This window comes from Bufo bufo, chromosome 5 (assembly GCF_905171765.1).
Source record: "Bufo bufo chromosome 5, aBufBuf1.1, whole genome shotgun sequence".
In the NCBI taxonomy this organism is placed as follows: Eukaryota; Metazoa; Chordata; class Amphibia; order Anura; family Bufonidae; genus Bufo; species Bufo bufo.
This window is the reverse complement of record NC_053393.1, coordinates 59,305,816-59,330,560: the sequence shown is the minus strand read 5'-3', so window position 1 is coordinate 59,330,560 and position 24,745 is coordinate 59,305,816.

Genomic DNA, 24,745 nt, shown 5'->3' with positions numbered 1-24,745 from the left:
CACGCTTGACTTTTCTCAGTTCATGGGCAGTTATTTTGCGCCTTGGTTTTTCCACACGCTTCTTGCGACCCTGTTGACTATTTTGAATGAAACGCTCTATTGTTCGATGATCACGCTTCAGAAGCTTTGCAATTTTAGGAGTGCTGCATCCCTCTGCAAGATATCTCACTATTTTTGACTTTTCTGAGCCTGTCAAGTCCTTCTTTTGACCCATTTTGCCAAAGGAAAGGAAGTTGCCTAATAATTATGCACACCTAATATAGGGTGTTGATGTCATTAGACCACTCCCCTTCTCATTACAGAGATGCACATCACCTAATATGCTTAATTGGTAGTAGGCTTTCGAGCCTATACAGCTTGGAGTAAGACAACATGCATAAAGAGGATGATGTGGTCAAAATACTCATTTGCCTAATAATTCTGCACGCAGTGTATATATGAAAATACATCTCTGGTAATCACAGTTAAGGGTCTAAATAGAGATTATCAGGACCTCTCTTTAAAGTAAATCTAATGGGAGGTAAGTTGAACCACACACACTCCCTGCTGAGTACAAAATGTTACCTGCTGAGTGCAAAGTATTAATAGTGGGATGAGATTTATTACGAAGTAAAGGAACCGGATGCGCCCATGTGGGACAGAACTTACCAAGTTTCCAGAAGGACAGATGAGAAGAAGAAAATATGGTAATAAGTCTCATCCCACTATTAATACGTTTGACCTCTGTAATTGCAAACAAATGCCAAATATTAACACCGATTTCTCAGGTGTTTAAATACTTATGTTCAGCAGTACAAGAAAAATACATTCTTTAAAAATCATACAATGTGATTTCCTGATATATATATTTTTTTTAATTCTGTCTCTCAGAGTGGGAATGCACCTACAATGTAAATTTCAGACCCCTCCATGATTTGTGGAGAAAACTTGCAAAATCGCAGGGTGTTCAAATACTTCTGTTTCTCATTGTATACATACGTCCCATTAACCGTTCTGTGGTGAATTGTGATTGTTATATATTTTTTTTTGGGGTGTAGTAATAGGAAAAATATTATGTCTTAATGGCTGTTCTGCAGTGAATTGTGATTGTTATATATATATATATCTTAATTGCAGTTCAGCGGGGAAGTTACATTGTACTATAGCCTTTTTTGGGGGGTATTATTTTAATTAAAAATTTTTATTATACAATATGTCAGGCAGACAGGTGACATACCCTTCAAAGGCAACGGGCAGTGGCTAAAATGTTTCTGTCGCTGACAGCAGAAGAAGGGGTGTGTGGCAGCAGGAGTCGCAGCGAGAAGCCTGAGCTCCCGGTGTCATCTAACGGTCGTGTCTTGACCAGCCACCCAGCGGTGTTTGAATGGTTTACTCGGTCTTCGAGTTCATCGCAAGTGAAATCAGACATTCCCAGCCAAGAGTCAGTGGGTTTCTCTGACACAACGTTTAGTTGGCATGGCCTGGGAACAAGCCCTGTGCCCCCACCTATTCTGGACCTTCCTCTGTCATTTTTATTTCAATCCGCGCTAAAAGTAGTATATGCCGTAGGCTCGGCTCCACTTTTCAGCGAGGACAAGCTACTAGAGGACAGTCAGCAGCTACTGCCCAGCCAAGATCTGGAGGAGACATCAGCCGCTTCCTCCAGTAGGACGGCGAGTAGTGATGACGAGAGTCATGTGGAAGCATGTGTTGTGAGCGGTGAGGCTCCTGGCCCTGAGACTGTTGAGGGTGACATCAGTGACGTGCAGACAGTAGAGGGTGATGATGATGCAGCCGAATGCACTTGGGAGCCGGGTGAGGAAGGGGCTTTATCATCATCAGAAGAAGAGGGTGGAAGCTTGCGTGTGAGACAGCGGCTGAGCCAGCAGGGTGGTAGAATAGCTGTCAGTCAGCAGGGTGGCAGCAGTGTGAGGTTGGGAGCCAAGTGTGCACAGGGTAGACCACCTGCTCCGCAGGAGCCTACCAGCCTGGAAAGGAGCGGTGCAGGGATTCATGGAGGCAGCAGTAGCAAGCATTTAGCATGGAGTGTTGGGGGAAAATACCATACTCGATGCTGTGGCAATTTTTGTTAGGCGGCCGGAAGAGGTGAACATGGCCATTTACAGAAGTTGTGGGCAGAAGGTGAAGCATGGCCAGGGTACCAATGTTGGCACCACGGCCCTGCGTCAACACATGCAGTGTCACCATAAAGTGGCCTGGGAGAACCGTGACTCCGATGTGGTGGTCCAGCCTGCCGCAGCAACCGCTGGATCAGCCAGTGAAACACACCCAATTTCATGCAGTCAAGGCTCCACCACATCAGCCAAAGTGAGCTGTCTGTCCTTCCCATCATCTGCTGGTCCTGATGCTCCTGCTCCTCGTCCTCCTACTCTTTGTTAGTCATTCTGTCAGCAATCGATTACCAAAGCGATTTCCAAGAGACAAAAGTATGCGTGCACTCATTCAACAGCGCAGATGCTGAACGCTCTCCTGGCCAAGTTGCTGATACTGCAGTCCCTCCCTTTCCAAGTGGTGGACTCTGCACCTGTCAGAGAACTAATGGCTTGTGCCGGGCCGAGGTGAAGAGTCCCAAGCTATCATTTCTTTGCAAAAAAGGCAATACCAGCCCTGCACACATATGTAGAACAGAAGGTAGACCAGTCCTTGAGCTTGTTAGTGTCTGCCAAAGTGCAGGTCCGCGCCGACGTGTGGAGCTGTAACTTCGGTCAAAGACAACATATGTCCTTTCCGGCCCACTGGGTAAATGTGGTTCCTGCCCAGCCACACCAGTAACTTGGCCAGGTGACGCCGCTTCCGCCTCCACGTTCTCATGCCATTAGTCCTGCAACAATGTCCGCCTCTGCCTCCTCATCCTCTACCATGTTCTCAGCCTCCACTGCAGGGACAATTCACAGTGCACCTCTAGCATACCACATGTGCAGGTCACAGCGGTATTACGCTGTTCTGCACCTAGTTAGCCTGGGCGAACAGAGTCAAACAGGGGAGGAACTGCTCCTCGTCCTTCATCAAGAATCCGAATCTTGGCTTTCGACAACTCAAAATCGGAACCATGGTGCCCGACAACGGGAAGAAAATGGTGTTGTCACTGCATCAAGGAGGGCTGAGCCATGCGCCCTGCATGGCGTACTTGTTCAATCTGGTTTCAAAGCAGTTCCTGAAGTCTTCACCCCATCTGCAAGACATTCTCAAAATGGCCAGGAAACTTTGCATGCACCTCAGCCACTCGTACACCGCAATACACACCCTCCTTGAGCTGTAGCGGCAGAACGGCATCCCCCAACATAGGCTGATATGCGACATTTCCACCCATTGGAATTCCACCCTCTATATGTTGGACCGATTATATCAACAGAGAAATGCCATTAACTATTTCTTGATGATACAGGCTGACAGAGGTAAATCCCCTGTGTAACTTTGATGTTAGCCAGTGGTAGCTCATACATGACACCTACCGTTTGCTCGGGCCCTTTGAGGAGGCCACTTTATTTTTCAGTCGCCAGAAGTACAGGATGAATAATGTCATTCCACTGATTCATGTCCTGGAACAGATGTTGCTAAATATGGCTGGCCAGGGGACAGGAGACTACATCTACGGCAGCATGAGCCCTTTAGGGGCTGAACTAGAGGAGGAGGAGGATATTCGAGCACAAGCAATGCGTAGAGAAATGGCTGGTTTTTCTACATAGGTGACAGGAGAGGAGGAGCAGGAGCAGCCAGAGGAGCTACATGGCGATGAGGAAGACGAGGCAGATGACCTAGACACACCATGGCAGTATGCAGTGGAGATGGAGGCAGGGAGTCCCTCCGAGTCACTTGCGCAAATAGCCCGCTGCATGCTCACTTGCTTGGGTAGTGACAGACAAATTGTCATTATTCGGCAGAGGGATGACTTCTGGATCTCCACCTTGTTAGTCCCTCACTACTGATCCAAAATGGGGGCCTTTTTTACACCTGTTGAGAGGGAGGACAAACTGAACTACTATAGAGACATCCTATGTAGTCAGTTGGCCGCTGCTTATCTGTACCATGGTCCATCCTCTCGCAGGGCTAACCGGGGGGGCACCCTGCGCTCACGTTCCACTGCCTTGGCTGCTGGGGAGGTGTGGGGTGGCAGGAGAAGTACCAGCCTTATCAGCAGCAGCCTGAGTATACAGTAGCTGATGAGCAGCTTTCTTCACCCACACAGTGAAGAAACTACTCACCAGCAGCTAAACATAAAGCAGAATCTGAACCAGCAGGTGGTGGCATACTTGAAGTGCACCCTGCCAGCCCACATTGAAGATCCTCTGGACTACTGGGCAGACAAACTGGATTTGTGGCCTCAACCGGCCGAGTTTGCCCTGTAAAAGCTGTCCTGCCCTGCCAGTAGTTTGGCATCAGAGCGGGTGTTTAGTGCGGCGAGGACCATAGTTACTCCAAGGAGAATTTGCCTGTCCACCCAAAACGTGGAGAGACTGATCTTTGTCAAGATGAATCAGGCGTGGATCAGCCAGGATTTCCACCCACCAATGCCTGATGCATCAGATTTGATCATCTATGCTGCCTCCCCCAAGGCATGACAAAAGAGACCTGTTTCCTCTGGCTACCTGCTTCAGCTACTAGTCTGATGCTGCCACAAGCCTGATGCCACACCTGCTGCTCGGTGCTTCTACAGCCACCCACCATCTTCAGCTGGTACTGGTATTGCCCCCCACCTTCCCACTATGTCACTGGGACACTCTCTGATCTCCTCATGCTGCTGCCATCTCACCACTCTGTGGTCTCCTCATGCTGCTGCCACATCACCACTCTGTGGTCTCCACATGCTGCTGCCACCTCAACACTATGTCACAGGGACACTTTGCTGTCTCCTCATGCTGCTGCCACCTCACCACTATTTCACTGGCCCACTCTGTGCACTTCTCATGCTGTTGCCACCTCACCACTCTGTGGTCTCCACATGTTGCTGCCACCTCACCACTATGTCACTATGCCATTCTGTGGTCTTCTTATGCTGCTGCCACCTCCCCACAATGTCACTGGGCCACTCTGTGGTCTAGTCATGTTGCTGCCAGCTCACCACTCTGTCACTGGGCCACTCTGTGGTCTCTTCATGCTGCTCTTATTTGACCCTTCTTCTCATCTGTCAAAAGGAAGAAAAAAATGAGACGCACAACGGATCCTGTCTATGTAGCAGCTGTAAGGCCTATATGACATGGTCCCTATTTTGCATCAGAATTGGCTTATGATTTGGTAAGCAAAAGCAGGAGTAGGGAACAAAACACAGAAGACATGTAAATATTCCATTCATGTGTCATCTCTGTTTCGGATCCACTCCTGTTTTTATTTGGCTTTAGCAATACTGATGGGTTACTGACCAAATGCTGACCGAGTGAAGGCGGACGGACAGGATCCGATTTTTGGGGGTTATTGTTCTGATGGAGCAGAGGAAGGGCAAAATAATCTGTGATGTCAACAAAAACTTACTGCTGACACCCTCTCTACTCTGTCAGGGGGGCTCTACTTGTATAAACGTTTAATAGAACAGGTTCTGTAGAAATTTATGTGGAATCAGCTGACGATGGTGAAAAAAAAGTGTGCTCTTTCACGCTATAGTAGGATCTTGGGCCTCTACATGACTCTTTATACCGGGCGCTAACATTTACCTATAAGGCTGAGTTCACACTTGAGTTATTTGGTCAGTTTTGGCCCCGTAATTGACCAAATGAGTGAAGTGTGAAGTGAACAAAAAAAAGCCCGTCCAGAACCTTTCCCTAAAAATAGGAGGCCCTGGACGTCACTGCCTCGGGATACTAATAAATAAAGGACCCCTGAGAGCAGGATAAATTCCTACGCTTTTTGTCTTCAATGTTAATAGCCCTGGACTCATCAGGGGATTAGGGGCTTAAGAAGGCTGGCCGTTTACATCCAATACATATATAATATGCCAGCCTCAGTTATAGATAGATGAAGTCAGATACCGCCCAATAAAAATATGCTAGGCTAAATGGGCATAAATATAGACAAGGTAGAGACCAGAGGGATCAATAGGGGCATATGGCTCCATTCCTATTCACAGCAATGGCTCAGGATAGTGTCTATTCTAAAATAGGGGCAGTGTGTGGCTTCCCATCTGCTCGTGCTGTGTGGGACAGCATGCCTCGCCGCTCAGCTTGTATATGCGCGCAAGAAAGGTGCAAATACCTCCTCCCCACCGGGAATCCCTGTGATGTCATGTCAGTCTAAACTACATAAAGTGACCCTATCTGGGTATAGGTATATGAATGCACTATCGGACAGAATACCAACTTTAGGGTACTTTCACACTAGCATTTTTGTTTTCCGGTATTGAGTTCCGTCACAGGAGCTCAATACCAGAAAAAACTGATCAGTTCTATCCTAATGCATTCTGAATGGAGAGCATTCCGTTCAGGATGCATCAGGATGCATCAGTTCAGTCCCTCTTACGTTTTTTGGACGGAGAAAATACTGCAGCATGCTGCAGTTTTCTCTCCGGCCAAAAATACTGAACACTTGCTGGAATGTTGGATCCGGCATTAATTTACATTGACGTGTATTAGTGCCGGATCCGGCATTAAGTGTTCCAGCAAAACGGATCCGGCTTTCCGGTCTGCGAATGTACAGACCTTTAAAAATGCAAAAAAAAAGAATACCGGATCCGTTTTTCCGCATGACACCGGAGAGACGGATCCGGTATTTCAATGCATTTGTCAGACAAATACGGATCCGGATCCGTCTAACAAATGCCATCCGTTTGCGTCCGTATTGCCAGATCCTCTGCCGCAAGTGTGAAAGTACCCTTACCCAGATACCTATGTATCGTAAAACATAACTTTTAATTGTGACTCTAAAATTGTATAATATGAGCTGAACTAAAAGAGAAGAGTTAAAAATAAACTGCTCCCTCACTCCATTGGCTGTGGTGTATATTTTATGTATCACTGTGCCAACAGGGGTGTACACGGTCTTTGCTACAGGCACTAACAACAATATCACTTTCTGAGTATTGAAAAATTCTGCCTTATGATCAAGCTCGATGTAGAGGGTGGACAGATAGATTTTAAACCTAAGAACTGCCCCGACCTGTTTCACATGCTAACCTGGCTTCTTCAGGGGTTTAGGGCAGCATTGGATTAGGAACGCCAGAGTTGGGGTATAAATAACCTCCCTAAACATGATTGACAATTTGAAAGGCGATACAGAACAGTGGTGGACGTCAAATAGTGGGAAAGATAATTTGCATGGTTAACCAATACAAAAGATCCCAAGTAATGACAGAGCTACATCACCTCCAATCAGCAACAACAGTTGGTGTGGCTACCGTGACGAGCTGCGTGAGGCGCCGATGCGCCCGGACTTGATGGCTAGTGATGGTGAGTACACTGAGACTGCGCTGGGACTTAAATTCTCCTGAGTGTACCATCTAGTCCGCATGTCCTGCGCAGTGTGCAGATGCGCCGGGACTTAGTTTGGCTCCAATATTTGATCCACATTCAAGCCTTCTGCGCAGACAGAAGATGCTCAGAGACTTAGTGTCAGATCGATGAGATAATAACTCTGACACTAAGTTAACAGCATAACCCCTGTTACTACTTATAAATGCCAACCAAAAGTGAGATAGGTGAGTATATAGGGAAATAGTCAAGAACAGAAACAATGACCATCTAAAGCCAACAATGATGGCAAAGAGGGGGAGAAAAAAACTACCCCCTATATGATCAACAGCCAATGATGATAAACTGCATATCCAGATGTTCCCCACCACATCAGTATTCCACACAGCTTAATGTCATTAGCATTGTATTAAGGCTTCCTACAGATCACAAGGGGGCATACACAAGACCAATAGGTCGCTGAACACATTTTTCTATGTATTATTGTGTACATCCACATTTATAAGAATGAGGCAAAAGTAAAGCTTTCATTCAAACTCAAACTGTCCAAACGGTAAATCCATTTGGTTTCTTCTTGTAAAAGAATTTTGTGCAGATTACCTTTTCTCAGCTCCTTTTTTTTTTGCAAATACACCAAAATTTCAACCATTTGTGGTCCTTGTCATGAAATTGTGGGTGGGTGTTTTTTTAATAGCAGAATAGAACCACCGTATCTAAATAGTGAATCTCACACGTACAGATGAAGACTAGGCCGCAATTTAAGATTTTTGCCCAAAATGGGTGTTTTTCTAATAGCAGAATAGAACAACAGTATCTAAAGGGTGTATCTCACAATGACATATGCAGCAAAGGCTGCAAAATTAAGATTTTTGCCCTAAATGGGTGTTTTTTTAATAGCAGAATAGAACAACACTATCCAAAGGGTGTATCTCACAATGACATGTGCAGCAAAGGCTGAAAAAAATAGTTTTTTGCCCTAAATTGGTGGGTTTTTTTTATAGCAGAATAGAACAACAGTATCTAAATTGTGTATCTCACACGTACAGATGCAGACTAGGCCGCAATTTAAGATTTTTGCCCAAAATGGGTGTTTTTCTAATAGCAGAATAGAACAACAGTATCTAAAGGGTGTGTGTATTTCACAATGACATATGCAGCAAAGGCTAAAAAATGATTTTTTTTGCCCTAAATTGGTGTTTTTTTTAATAGCAGAATAGAACAACACTATCTAAAGGGTGTATCTCACACGTACAGATGTAGACTAGGCCGCAATTTAAGATTTTTGCCCAAAATGGGTGTTTTTCTAATAGCAGAATAGAACAACAGTATTGAAATGGTGTATCTCACACGTACAGATGCAGACTAGGCCGCAATTTAAGATTTTTGCCCAAAATGGTTGTTTTTTTAATAGCAGAATAGAACAACACTATCTAAACGGTGTATCTCACACATACAGATGTAGACTAGGCCGCAATTTTAGATTTTTGTCCAAAATGGGTGTTTTTCTAAAAGCATAATAGAACAACAGTATCTAAAGGGTGTGTGTATTTCACAATGACATATGCAGCAAAGGCTGAAAAATTTAGTCTTTTGCCCTAAATGGGTGTTTTTTTTAATAGCAGAATAGAACATTGCACACTGACTAAGGCTACAAAGGCACCAGATGTAGGATATTGCCAAAAAAGGGTGTTTTTTTAAAACCAGAATATTATTGCAGTATTTCAAGCTTGGATTTGAATGTCACAAAAGCACATATGCAGTGCTGGTGCACTGAGCTTGCATAAAATGGCCGCCGCCACCCACCTAACTAGCAGATGGATAAAAATTATTTTTCTCTGTCACTGGGCTCAGGGCAGGGTAAAAAGTTTGTGCACTGCACCCACACAACAAAATCTATGTAGATCGCTGAGTTCAATTGCAGTTCTGATTAAAGATTCTGTCCTATTCTCTCCCTCACAGCAGCAGCATCCTCTCCCTACACTAAGCAAGGCAGAGTGACGTGCAGCGCTATGTGACTCTAGCTTATATAGAGGCTGGGTTACATGCTGCACTGGCCAATCACAGCCATGCCATTAGTAGGCATGGCTGTGATGGCTTCTAAGGTCACAGAGTTAAAAGCTTGTTGATTGGCTGCTCTGCAGACCTTCAAAAAGTGCCAAGAAATCGGCGAACACCAAACCCGAACCCGAACTTTTACAGAAATGTTCGGGTTCGGGGTCCAAAAATCCTATAGTTCGGTATGAACCCGAACTTTACAGTTCGGGTTCGCTCAACCCTACTTATAATGACTTTTGGGTCTCTGACAAGTTTTTCAACTTACAAAAAAAAAAAATCACTCCCTATATAGCACCCGATGATGCGTTCTGGCCAGCCAATCACTGTAATGCCAGTAACCAACATGGCTACGGCATTAAAGTGAAGGGCAACACTCACCTGCATGTTTATTGGATGCATAGGGGATACTGCTGGGGGGATACTCAAGCATTGGGCTCGAGCAGATGCAGTATTCGGCCAAATACCGCCATGTGCCGGGCATCAAGATCAACACAAATTATTAGATATTTATCAGATATTTATGCCTGCACTCCAAATAGAGGCTACTCCAAGACATAAAGACCCTTTAGTTCCCCTGCAGTGAAGTCTAGATCCTAATATGGGCTAAAGGGTGAAGTCCAGAGGGGTCAAATATTTTTATTTGACACAGTGGATTCAGATCTGCTTTGTAGCACTATTGCTCTAATTACATAAAAAAAGTTGCGATAAAAAGAAAATAGTATGAAAAGAATTGACCTTATTTGTTGAGAAAAAAAATTATAGCTACCAATTTAAAATTTAACTTTTACTAAATAGCATTAAAAGAAGCATCATTCCAAATATTCCATGATAATATATTTTTGTATGCCAGACAAAAAGAAGCTGAACCCACCTCTGGCGTTAGGGTAGTAGGGGAATGATTAGTAAAGAATAGGTAAAAAGGATATGGCACTTACGATTAGAAGATATCCTTATGAAGTGGATGTGTTATAGGTGCGGGCTGCAGGTGGGATGTCCTTATAGATACCTGGTAACTAGGCCCTTTACTTACCCCTACATGACCCTAAGGTGCTTGCTCACAGTGGGCTGCTTGTTTTAAAGGACAAGGTGAATCGTCCTAAAAATGAAGGTACCTTCATTTTTAGGACGATTCACCTTGTCCTTTAAAACAAGCAGCCCACTGTGAGCAAGCACCTTAGGGTCATGTAGGGGTAAGTAAAGGGCCTAGTTACCAGGTATCTATAAGGACATCCCACCTGCAGCCCGCACCTATAACACATCCACTTCATAAGGATATCTTCTAATCGTAAGTGCCATATCCTTTTTACCTATTCTTTACTAATCATTCCCCTACTACCCTAACGCCAGAGGTGGGTTCAGCTTCTGTTTGTCTGGCATACAAAAATATATTATCATGTAATATTTGGAATGATGCTTCTTTTAATGCTATTTAGTAAAAGTTAAATTTTAAATTGGTAGCTATAATTTTTTCTTCTGTGATATTATTTGATGATAGCTTGCCACTACTATATATGACACCCTGTGACTGTGCTTATTTGTTGAGAGTAAATCATCCTTGAAGTGCACTTATTTGTTCCTAGGCCCAAGACATTCTGTGTTGTTAAACCCAACAGAAACTTTATTGTAAGTTATTTTCCTTAAAACTAAATGGTACTTTTTTCAAAGCTGAGAAAGTTCAGACAGATTTATCAAGGGAAAAACACACATTGCTTGCAATTAAATGGAATGTAATTGAAATCTACTGTAGCTGTTGCGTTGAGTGATTATGCTCAAACAGTCATTGCACTGAACAATTATACTTGATCCACTAGATTGCATATTCATCTATTCATTCATCTATTCACAAATTTTGATGAAAAACATTGTCTGAAATTATCTCTGCTTACAACTGTCAAAAACTCTATTTTTACCAAGTTCATTTCATATATATATTTAAAATGATGCATACATTTTTGTTTGCCTTCTTATAATCAAGACTTGCTTTTCTCTCTCTGCTCAAATGTCAAGCTTAATGAATTTACAATGTAGACACAGCATTTTATTTGGTTTTACTAATTTGGTTCATTCATTTTACAAATTTCGTTTTAAAAAGGAAATTTGTTGAAAATGAAACTCATTTATGGCCAAAATTACATGATACTTTCCATTTAAGTACATGTCCAATCTTGTTTCCATGTAAAAAACCATATGCACACAAACAATAACAGCTTAAAAGTAAAGGACTACACTTCTTCATATTGAAATTTCAGAACCAAGAAGCAAAAGTCATAGAATATTCATAGGATCAATAAACATGTTAATGATATGCAAATTATAAAAAATAGAAACAAAATAATCAAAACATCTCAATTAGTTCAGTGTTGCATAAGAGCATTACGTCCAGAAATACATGCATATACGTGCATTGGCAGCTATCAATAAGGTTATAAATTATTTTCTGAGGAATGCTCTGCCACTTTGAATGCTCCTGGGCACTCAACTCATCAAGATCCACTGCTGATCCTTTGCAAACTCTGACCTATGACTTCCCAGATGTCCTCAATGGTTGACAATTCTGGAAATGCTGCAGGCCATGGTAGCATGGTTATGCTGGGCAGCATGGTGGCTCAGTGCTTAGCACTGGTGCCTTGCAGCTCTGGCGTCCTAGGTTCGAATAAGACTAAGGACTACAAATGCATGAAGTTTGTATGTTCTCCTTGTGGGTTTCCTCCGGGTACTCGGTTTTCCTCCCACTTTACAAAAACATATGTGAGCCCCATTGGGGACAGCTTGATGCTAATGTCTGTAAAGTGCCATAGAATATAGCAGCGCTATATAAAATAAATAAACAATGAATAAATAAATGCAGGCTGCAACATGTGTCCTGTTGAAAGATGTCTCATGGGTCACTTTTCAGAAATGGGCGTTCCACTGGTTCTACAATAAAGTCAATAAAATGCAGACCTGTTAATGTACCTGAAATAAAGACTAGAAAGGTCCAGCTATTGTACATTATGCCACACCACACTGTAATCCCGGTAGTAGGACTGGTGTGACATTTACTTGTGAAGACCTCTTCATGGCATTGACCATGTGGTCTCCAGACCAATCTTTGGCTATCATTGATACCAAGATATTTTTGTTCAAGGATTCTGTTCCTCTTAGTTTGTGACAAGTGGTTATAACTGGCATGTCGACAAACAGGTAGCAATGAACACCACTGTCCCACACTACCTGATCCAAATTTTGAGGTTTCATGTGGCTGAAAACTTTTGCTTTCAATCTGGCCTCCCACATGCCACAGACTGTAGTTAGGTGCTGTAAAATTTGACCATATGCAGATCTTAGCGACATCTGCTACTTCCTCAATTTACATAACTTTATGGCTTGTCCTTCTTAGTTTTGCTATTTCAGTGTTGAGGAATGTATAAAGTTACTGAACATTTTCAATATTTGGGGTAGCATGATAGCTCAATAGATCTGATTCTGGCCAAGGACAATATCTGCATGGAGCTTATATGTTCTCCCACAGCCCCAATCATTCCACCGGTTGCACCATGGCTTCCACTACCTTGATAGAGATGAATTTAGAACTTATGGCAAATGAATGGAAGGTGTATGGGACACTTCACCTGCTTCACTTTGACATCACATCAGCCCTTAGAGAAGGAATAGAGCAGAGAATCTACTGAGCATGTAGATCCACCACTAAATCTATAAGTTGGATCAGAATTTCAGCCACAGGAGAAATAGCTATTTACAATATTTGTATTTTGTTATTTTATTTTGCTTTTAAGTTTCTTAAAATTTTATTTTCACACATGCTGGACACAAGGAAGCAACCATGATTAGATAGTATAGATGAGAGACAAATATTCATATACAAACTCTGAGTACACAAGGAATAATGTGAGAAATGACCTTACAATGCAAATAAAGTTATTATGGAATTTAAATAAAGTAACTTTCAGTTATATAAAATCTGTGTAGTTCACTTAGTCTGTTCAGTGTTTGAGGAGAACACCACAGCAAAGGTCTCATTTCCCATGGTAGAAAAGGCAATGTTCTTTGATTAAAGCAGAAAGATTGATAAGGCTGTGCTCTCATGTACCAGAAGTGTGTCAGTGGGCAGGGAAGGCCATGCCCCATCAGAGTTCTCAGCAGTTTAGTGTTCTAGTCCGCTATATATATTTAGTTTGCTTCTACCTTCTCAGAATTTCTAATGTATCTGTGATGTAGTAAAAAATATAAGAAAAATCTATAAATTAATAATACATGATTTTAAAAAAATACAAGTTTGGGATAATATGACAACTACTAACAAATACAAAACAGTTGGACAATGTAATTGAATAATAATTTTGAAATATGTAAATTTTTTCCTAAAACCTTATGCTATAGAAAATATACATTAAAGGCATGTTCAACCAATGCCGAATTCTAGTTTGTACTTATTATTTGTTCAGCAAAGAACATTAATATCCATCTTATTCTTTTTACGTATATATATATATATATATAGAGAGAAAAGACCCTCATCGATCCTCCGGGACGACCTATCGTCTCGGGTTCCGACTCCATCTTCAGCGGCATAGCTGTATTCCTAGACAAAGTTTTGCGGGAATTTTCCATAGGGGGATCATCCTACATACAAGACACATCAGATTTTTTGAACAAATTACAAAGTGTTGATTTAACCCAGGTGTCTTCAGTGTTACTCGCATCATTTGATGTGACTTCGCTATACACGTCAATTGTACATGACAGGGGCCTCAGGGCGGTGGAGAAAATGCTGAGGACATCAGCCTACACTCCTCATGCCTCTGAATTCATCATTGATTTACTGAAAATTGTGTTACAGTACAATTACTTTCTTTTCAGGGATGTATTCTATTTGCAAGAACGTGGTGTGGCCATGGGGTCTCACGTGGCCCCCACGTACGCTAATATTTTTATGCGGTGCTATGAGGAGGATGTCGTCTATCTGTCCCACCACTTCAGCCATGTGCTGAGGTGGTGGCGATATATCGACGACATCTTCCTCATATGGACAGGCTCTGAGACTGACTTGGCCGACTTTCATGGCTTTCTCAATAGCCATGATCCCGATCTACAGTTCACCCTCATCCATTCTCGAACTGAGATCCAGTTCTTGGATACACGAGTAGTGTTCAACGAGGGTGTGTTGCAAACTGAGTTGTACACAAAACCTACTGATACCAACACGTTTTTGTGTTACAACAGCTCACACCCTCGGAGAATGATCCGGTCGCTGCCCTTCTCCCAATTTCTCCGCGTCAAGCGTGTTGTGTCGGATGAGAACAAACTTGATGCGACTCTGAATTCCATGGCTGTCAAGTTCCAAGATAGGGGTTATCCTAAACCACTACTGAACGAACACATGGACAGAGTGCGCACGCTTGATAGGACTGAGTTACTGACGAAACGGGGCACTGTCCAGAAAAAGGCCAGGATTCCGTTTGTTTCAGTATACACTGAACTCAGTCCTTCAATAAATAGGATACTGAACAAGCATTGGGGTCTGTTGGGTACATGCTTCAAAGATATCCCTGAGTTCTCATGCCCACCATTGTCATCATATCGCCGATCCCGGAACCTGCGTGACCAGTTGGTCAAGGCAGATATTGGCTCCAGGGGATCTTTGAAGCAAACCAAATTGACTCAGTCTGGCTTAGGTTGTTTTCCCTGCCTAAACTGCGTTAACTGCAGATATATACGCAAGGGAAGGTATTTTGTACACCCCAATACCGGTGTGTCCTACAGCATTTTATTCCATCTGACTTGTGATTCTAACCATGTCATCTATGTGTTGTCTTGCCCATGTAATTTGCTTTATGTGGGTGAGACAACAACTGAATTGAAGACCCGCCTCAATAATCACCGCCTCAGTATACGCAAAAAACGGCTGGATTTGCCAGTAGCAAAACATTTTACTGAGGCCACACACAAAGAAAGTGATTTGAGGTGCTGGATCCTGGATCATATACCCCAGCCTCGTCGAGGTGGGGATAGATCCAGGATACTTAAACGCAGAGAGTTGAGCTGGATCCACAAGCTGGACAGCTTGAAGCCGAAGGGCTTGAACGCTGATTACAATTTTGGGGATGTTTTGTGAGGGTTGGTTTGCCCCCTTTGCATTTCTGGATACTGTCTCGTCTTATTGTGTACATACTCAGAGAGTTATACAACTCACACTATTCCTATCCTAATGTTTTTCTCTTTTTCTTTCTTTAGATCACTTATATCCTGCACTTTGGGGTATGGAACATACGGCTGGAGTATTCGCAGCATACCACAGAAGGGGTTCATTCTATTGTATTTACAATTACATTTGGTTTAGTTCTGTTGTTGACAGGCATGGCAGGCACCGTGAAATGACACACATGTATTTTCATTGACAGTCTATTAAATCCTTTTTTTTTTTGTCTTATACATTTTTTTTGTTGTTTGTTATTGGGAGCTGAACTTTATACGCTTTTGCAGCATCTGTTGGCCAGCTTGAGGAGATCCCTCTCGGGCAGGATGAGAGGTTGGTATCCCTGGCGTTATCCCTGCAGGCACTGCGGTCCCCGTGACTGCGGTGGATTTTCTGCCATGGTGGGGCATATAGGCACCCTATTAAATGGGTTTCCTTTTGCCCTTCTCCAACCTCCTATGCCCGTTTTTGTCTTTGGTTGGATGCGATTTGCATAGTGGCCCCTTAAGGGCAGCTCTCCAGTAACAAAGATGGCGCGTCCAGCTCGATTCACCACCGAGCATGCGCATAGGATTATACACTGTGCCCTTCTGGGAGGATGTCTGCAGTGACGCAGGGAGGTCGGCCCACTGTGATGACGTGTGACACTCCTGGTCTGCTGAGTACTCGCTATTGGTGCGCTGCCACGCCTGCGCAGAATGATATCCACAACGCCGACTCCACGGCGCTGAATGAGCCTCCTTGCTGGATGGGTATGTCCTGCGGTATTACCCCGTTGCTCCTCCCCCTGCATACACTTATGTATAATGAATATATCATATGTTGTCACATTATTTGATCGTGTCTATGTACCCGATCTGTACACATGTTTTTTGCTTAGTACACATCACTGTTTATTAATGATGATCAGCATAATTATCTACACTATAAGGTATTATGTGTATTCACTGCAAACTATTTTTATGTATTGTTATTATTTGTTGAACACACCCATTGGTTTGTGATCACATGATCTGTATTCCCTATATAATCACTGTTATTTGAGTTGTATCTTTGCTTGAGGAAGGCTCGTGACTAGAGCCGAAACGTTGCACCACCGGTGTGAATAAAGGGTTCACTGCTTTTATCCTTTGGAGTGCCGCTCATTTTTCTGAATTTATATATATATATATATATTTATACACTGCTCAAAAAAATAAAGGGAACACTTAAACAACACAATGTAACTCCAAGTCAATCACATGCTGTTGTGCAAATGGGATAGACAACAGGTGGAAATTATAGGCAATTAGCAAGACACCCCCAATAAAGAAGTGGTTCTGCAGGTGGCGACCCAGACCACTTCTCAGTTCCTAAGCTTCTTGGCTGATGTTTTGGTCACTTTTGAATGCTGGCGGTTCTTTCACTCTAGTGGTAGCATGAGATGGAGTCTACAACCCACACAAGTGGCTCAGGTAGTGCAGCTTATCCAGGATGGCACATCAATGCGAGCTGTAGCAAGAAGGTTTGCTGTGTCTGTCAGCGTAGTGTCCAGAGCATGGAGGCGCTACCAGGAGACAGGCCAGTACATCAGGAGACGTGGAGGAGGCCGTATGAGGGCAACAACCCAGCAGCAGGACCGCTACCTCCGCCTTTGTGCAAGGAGGAACAGGAGGAGCCAAAGCCCTGCAAAATGACCTCCAGCAGGCCACAAATGTGCTCAAACGGTCAGAAACAGACTCCATGAGGGTGATATGAGGGCCCGACATCCACAGGTGGGGGTTGTGCTTACAGTCCAACACCGTGCAGGACGTTTGGCATTTGCCATAGAACACCAAGATTGGCAAATTCGCCAGTGGCGCCCTGTGCTCTTCACAGATGAAAGAAGGTTCACACTGAGCACATGTGACAGACGTGACAGAGTCTGGAGACGCCGTGGAGAACGTTCTGCTGCCTGCAATATCCTCCAGCATGACCGGTTTAGCATTGGGTCAGTAATGGTGTGGGGTGGCATTTCTTTGGAGGGCCGCACAGCCCTCCATGTGCTCGCCAGAGGTGGCCTGACTGCCATTAGGTACCGAGATGAGATCCTCAGACCCCTTGTGAGACCATATGCTGGTGCGGTTGGCCCTGGGTTCCTCCTAATGCAAGACACTGCTAGACCTCATGTGGCTGGAGTGTGTCAGCAGTTCCTGCAAGACGAAGGCATTGATGCTATGGACTGGCCCACCCGTTCCCCAGAACTGAATCCAATTGAGCACATCTGGGACATCATGTCTCGCTCTGTCCACCAACGTCACGTTGCACCACAGACTGTCCAGGAGTTGGCAGATGCTTTAGTCCAGGTCTGGGAGGAGATCCCTCAGGAGACCGTCCGCCACCTCATCAGGAGCATGGACAGGCGTTGTAGGGAGGTCATACAGGCACGTGGAGGCCACACACACTACTGAGCCTCATTTTGACTTGTTTTAAGGACATTACATCAAAGTTGTATCAGCCTGTAGTGTGATTTCCCACTTTAATTTTGAGGGTGACTCCAAATCCAGACCTCCATGGGTTGAAAAATTTGATTTCCATTTTTTTATTTTTGTGTGATTTTGTTGTCAGCACATTAAACTATGTAAAGAAAGTATTTCAGAAGAATATTTAATTAACTCAGATCTAGAATGTTTTTTTTTTTGTGTTCCCTTTATTTTTTTGAGCAGTGCATATACACATTGCAAAAAATGCTTTAAAAATAGAAGTGTTAATAGCTGAATGAACAAAAGAGAAATCAAAATCCAATCAATATTTGGTGTGACCTTTGCCTTCAAAGCAGCACCAGTTATTTTTGGTACACTGCATACAGTTTTTGAAGGAGCTCGGCAGGGAGGTTGTTCTAAACATCTTGGAGAACTAATCATAGACCTTATGCGGGTGTAGGCTTTCTCAAATCCTTCTGTCTCTTCATGTAATCCCTACCAGACTTTATGATACTGAGATCAGGGCTCTATGTAGCCATATCATAACTTTCAGAACTCATTATTCTAATTCTCATTATTATGATTGTTATTAATGACATTAGCTTTATGTTTGAGGTTGTTTGCTGCAGAGTACATTAAAATTTAGATTATTAACACTTCTATTTTTGAAAGCGTTCTTACTTTGCATCATTTTTCCCCACACCTGCCTACAACTTTTCACAGTACTGTGTATTTATAATAGTAACTAAAGAAAAAAGAGCCGCGCTCACCTGCATCCAGCAATCAAGAAGCACAGACACAGCCTGGACTCGGCTGTTACAACTTGCAAGAAGAAAAAAGATGAAAAGTCCAGCTTCTAAAATATAAACTTTTATTCCAAGCGGTAAAATTTCCATACACAGGAAGAACGGTACGCGGTCTACGCGTTTGGTACCTAACAATTATGGTCCTTACTCATGAACTTACTCATATGTATTTATAATGTTTTGCCATAATATAAGTCAAAGCAAATCACTTGGATTTATGTAGCTATCTGGTCGCCCACCAGTCTTGGACCTTCCTACTCTTGGGGGTCTCTTCACAGTTACACTCTTTTCCATCCACTCTTGGTTCTTGAGTTCTATATTGGATCTAGCCACTGGATCATTCTTTCTGTTTTATGTTCAATTCTGACTTCTAGTTCTTATACTCATGTGTCCTCTTCTCAAATCCTGCTCTTAGTCCCAAAGCACTTTAGTCCAGAGCTTTTTTTTCTGTTCCTTCTTTAATCTTTACTCCCTTCACTTCTGTCTCTCTTTAGCTTCTTCTCCTTCGTCTCCTTTTCCATGCCTGTCTTAATCTTCTTGTTGGTTCTGTGTCTGTATTAAGATCTAGAGATGTAGAAAAGTAATTTGTATACAAATGGATAATAAGATGCGTAAATATATTTTTTTCAATTCAATACATTGAAACGCTATGAACACCCATTGATCCATTACACTTTGCCTACTACATCAATTTTATTTAATAACAGCCATCAGCTTCTATATTGGATAAGGATTTGTTAGATAAGTTAAAAGTGCTTACTTAGTGCAGAATATTGGAAAAAGCAATCATATTTGGCACTAGGTATACAGAACTCAAAAAGCAATTTATTTGCAAACAAAAAAGTGTTAGTGCATTCCTTGCAACTTATCAACAACAGTGCCGCGACAGTGAGCACTCAATGCTAGCTTTCCATCAAAAATCCTATAGGAAATACTTTAAATGGCCAGTTTGGCTCTAAATCTGTGTTATGAGACTCCTGTATTATTTAGAATTGGTGAGTCTAAGGATTGGTCTACCTCTGAATGAGTATACAGGGAGTGCAGAATTATTAGGCAAGTTGTATTTTTGAGGATTAATTTTATTATTGAACAACAACCATGTTCTCATTGAACCCAAAAAACTCATTAATATCAAAGCTGAATATTTTTGGAAGTAGTTTTTAGTTTGTTTTTAGTTTTAGCTATTTTAGAGGGATATCTGTGTGTGCAGGTGACTATTACTGTGCATAATTATTAGGCAACTTAACAAAAAAGAAATATATACCCATTTCAATTATTTATTTTTACCAGTGAAACCAATATAACATCTCAACATTCACAAATATACATTTCTGACATTCAAAAACAAAACAAAAACAAATCAGTGACCAATATAGCCACCTTTCTTTGCAAGGACACTCAAAAGCCTGCCATCCATGGATTCTGTCAGTGTTTTGATCTGTTCACCATCAACATTGCGTGCAGCAGCAACCACAGCCTCCCAGACACTGTTCAGAGAGGTGTACTGTTTTCCCTCCTTGTAAATCTCACATTTGATGATGGACCACAGGTTCTCAATGGGGTTCAGATCAGGTGAACAAGGAGGCCATGTCATTAGATTTTCTTCTTTTATACCCTTTCTTGCCAGCCACGCTGTGGAGTACTTGGACGCGTGTGATGGAGCATTGTCCTGCATGAAAATAATGTTTTTCTTGAAGGATGCAGACTTCTTCCTGTACCACTGCTTGAAGAAGGTGTCTTCCAGAAACTGGCAGTAGGACTGGGAGTTGAGCTTGACTCCATCCTCAACCCGAAAAGGCCCCACAAGCTCATCTTTGATGATACCAGCCCAAACCAGTACTCCACCTCCACCTTGCTGGCGTCTGAGTCGGACTGGAGCTCTCTGCCCTTTACCAATCCAGCCACGGGCCCATGCATCTGGCCCATCAAGACTCACTCTCATTTCATCAGTCCATAAAACCTTAGAAAAATCAGTCTTGAGATATTTCTTGGCCCAGTCTTGACGTTTCAGCTTGTGTGTCTTGTTCAGTGGTGGTCGTCTTTCAGCCTTTCTTACCTTGGCCATGTCTCTGAGTATTGCACACCTTGTGCTTTTGGGCACTCCAGTGATGTTGCAGCTCTGAAATATGGCCAAACTGGTGGCAAGTGGCATCTTGGCAGCTGCACGCTTGACTTTTCTCAGTTCATGGGCAGTTATTTTGCACCTTGGTTTTTCCACACGCTTCTTGCGACCCTGTTGACTATTTTGAATGAAACGCTTGATTGTTCGATGATCACGCTTCAGAAGCTTTGCAATTTTAAGAGTGCTGCATCCCTCTGCAAGATATCTCACTATTTTTGACTTTTCTGAGCCTGTCAAGTCCTTCTTTTGACCCATTTGACCAAAGGAAAGGAAGTTGCCTAATAATTATGCACACCTAATATAGGGTGTTGATGTCATTAGACCACACCCCTTCTCATTACAGAGATGCACATCACCTAATATGCTTAATTGGTAGTAGGCTTTCGAGCCTATACAATTTGGAGTAAGACAACATGCATAAAGAGGATGATGTGGTCAAAATACTCATTTGCCTAATAATTCTGCACGCAGTGTAATAGCTGTATATAATTGTTACTGCACATTGCACTTTACGCCAAGAGTGTGTTTGTTCTGGTGCACTGGCATTTTATTGTCACTGCTCCTCTATATCTACATCTGCACTGATTATATAATTGTACTGATACACAATGGGGTCGCTTGTGATCATGTGACATCACACTACAATTTGGTCATGTGGTTGCCCACATGACCACATTGCCATTCTGCTGTCTGTTCTTTATTAGTTTAAGATGTGGAAAATCATGATTTGTATCCCTGGTTAGGCGGTCTCTTATCCCCTGGTTGGCTATGTTTTATCCCTTCTGTATTATATCATACTATACACATTACCTGTGAATGGCTGGAGGGAGATGCATGTCCGCAGTTTTGATATGTTTGTGGCTCTGCGATCATATGTTGCATCACTTGACCGCCTCGTCACACTTGCTCCGCCCCCGATGTTTTGTTCATGTGTTGCCAACTGATCGCGGGCGTATGGCGGAGGCAATTTTCGTCATCTGTCACTGACGCTACGATCATGCGTCTGTCCGTGTGTCCGTCGCGTCATACTCATTCCGCCCCCTGTGTTTTTTATAGGGCAGGGCAACTGTAACCAACACCTCCAATCTCATCTCATTGATTGGACTCCAGTTGGCTGACACCTCACTCCAATTAACTCTTGGAGATGTCATTAGTCTAGGGGTTCACATACTTTTTCCACCTGCACTGTGAATGTTCACATGGTGTGTTCAATAAAAACATGGTAACATTTAATTCTTTGTGTGTTATTAGTTTAAGCAGACTGTGATTGTCTATTGCTGTGACTTAGATGAAGATCAGATCACATTTTATGACCAATTTGTGCAGAAATCCATATAATTCCAAAGGGTTCACATACTTTTTCTTGCAACTGTATAACGGCCCTGACCGTGCTTACTGGTCCACATATCCGTAGTCAGGTGCACCTTGCCACACATGGCGTTGCGCAGTGCACACCTGATTTTGTCCCCTACTTGGTTGTGAAGGGATGGCTCGCCTTGAAAAGTAGTGGTGGCTGGGCACGACGTACTGTGGGACAGCCACCGCCATAAGGCCTTTAAAACTATCCGTCTCCACCGGACGGAATGACAGCATTTCAAAGGGAAGTAATTTAGAAATGCTGGCATTCAGGGCTAGTGATCGTGGGTGGGTAGGGGGCTACTTCCTCTTCCTCTCCAGCGTTTGGGATATGGAGAGCTGAACGCTTCCGTGGGACATTGTGGAGATGCTTTGTGACCCAGGTGTTGGTGTTGCTGGCAGATCCTCTGTTTGCAGGGTGCCAGGTGGCACTGTCACTCCAGAGGTGAATGAAGAGGCCGCGACTGTAGCAGAAGAGGAAGCAGGAGGAGCCAGAGACCTTTCTTGGTTTTTGAGGTGTCTACTCCACTGCAGCTCGTGCTTTGCACTGGTTATGCAGGTTGTGCTCAGGTTGAGAATGTTTATGCCTCGCTTCAGGCTCTGATTGCACAATGTGCAAACCACTTGTGTCTTGTTGTCAGCACATTGTCTGAAGAACTGCCACGCCAGGGAACTCCTTGGAGCTGGCTTTGGTGTGCTCGGTCCCTTGCTGCGGTGGGCAGTAGGAGGAGTACTGTCTAGAGGATGGCTGCTCCGCTTTTGCACCCTGCTCCCTCTTCTGCTGTGCTGGTGGCTCTGTGCGACCACTGCCTCTTCATCTGAACTACATCGGTCACTCGCATGACCTTGATTCCATGTGGGGTCGAGGACCTCATTGGTTCAGGCTCAGTCTGCTTGGCTGATTTGATAAATAAAGCTGGTTTGGAATGTCTCATAGTGCACAAGGCTGCCATTGTAAGGTATGTTGACTGTTATCTGTCTCATGGATAGATTGTTGGCTTCCACATACCTGGTATTTAGCATATAGCCTTTGTGTGGTTGTCTATTGTATGTCATAGATAATAGGAGTTTAAGACGCATCCAGCTATCCTCTTAATGCTGTTTCCAAACTATTTTGATGGGGTTTCCATCAATTTCTAACCTTTTTTTGTGAACAAGACACCCTCTTCTCTTCCGAGCAGGGGGTGCCTGGGGTTCTCCCATTGACTTCCATTATGCTCGGGTGCTCGGTAGAGAACTCAAGCATACCGATGTGTTAGGCTAGAGCACACGAGCAGTTTGGTGCTCGATCAACACTAGTGTGCAACAGTATCTGTTTAGCTGGATTCATAACTCCAGTAGTCTGTCCCTCTGACATAAATGAGTACCAGAGTTGGTTACAGCAGATGTGTACCCATCCTTATATTTGTACCAGTGGTTGCATTTGTGAGTTATCCGCTTCCTTCTGGTCCTCAGCTATGTCATGATTGACTATGTGTATCTCTACATAACGCAACACCATAAATCTAGAAACTGGCTTCCTGTTTACACATTGGATTTGTTTCAGTTGGAGAATCAGAGTGTTGGTTATATAACTCAGTTGATTACCAGTAGGGACTGCATAACTCACAAATTCAGCTACCAGTAAAAGATAACCTTTCACTACTATTTACCTCATGTACCTTTTTAATAGGCTGGAAGAAAAAAAATATGGGAGTACTTTGTTAATTAATTGTCAACAAAGAAGAGAAATATTTGTAGGCTTGATTGATAGGTCTCTTTTTATTTCCATATAAAAATAAACCTGTCAATGAAGCTGAGATAGTTGGGGAGAAGATGGAGATAAGATGCCAACCAGGCATTTCTCTTTATTGTTTTTTTTCTTGAAGCTATAATTTCTCTGAAAAGCTGCAGCATAGTTTTCTTTAAAGAAAGACCCTGTTGGGATTTAATGCTACCCATGGTTAAGGCAGCATGAAGCTGATTACAGGCTACAAATCACTGACAAATATCTGGTGTTAGGTATACGTTCCACCTATCAAAATTAAATCACTGTCGTCGGGAACGCTATGAAAATCTGGTAAAACTAATACTTTATTATTTCACAAAAAGGGGAAAAGGGAGGGGGAAACTACAACCTATATTAAAATTCTAGAACACCACCTAACCACAACATGAGTCAATTCAAGATGACGCATGAAGCCGCATAGCGCGGTAACGCTCAAATGTGGATAGGGTCACTAGAAAGTCCACTGCTGGTGCGTTACTAGAGGCTGCACCACTAGGCCAACCGGCCGTGTTGGATCCACTCAGCCAGAAGTATGCACCGTGTTGCGGACAGGGTGCTCTGTTCCAATACCAGCTGGATGTGCCCTGGACTAAACTTAATGTACTAA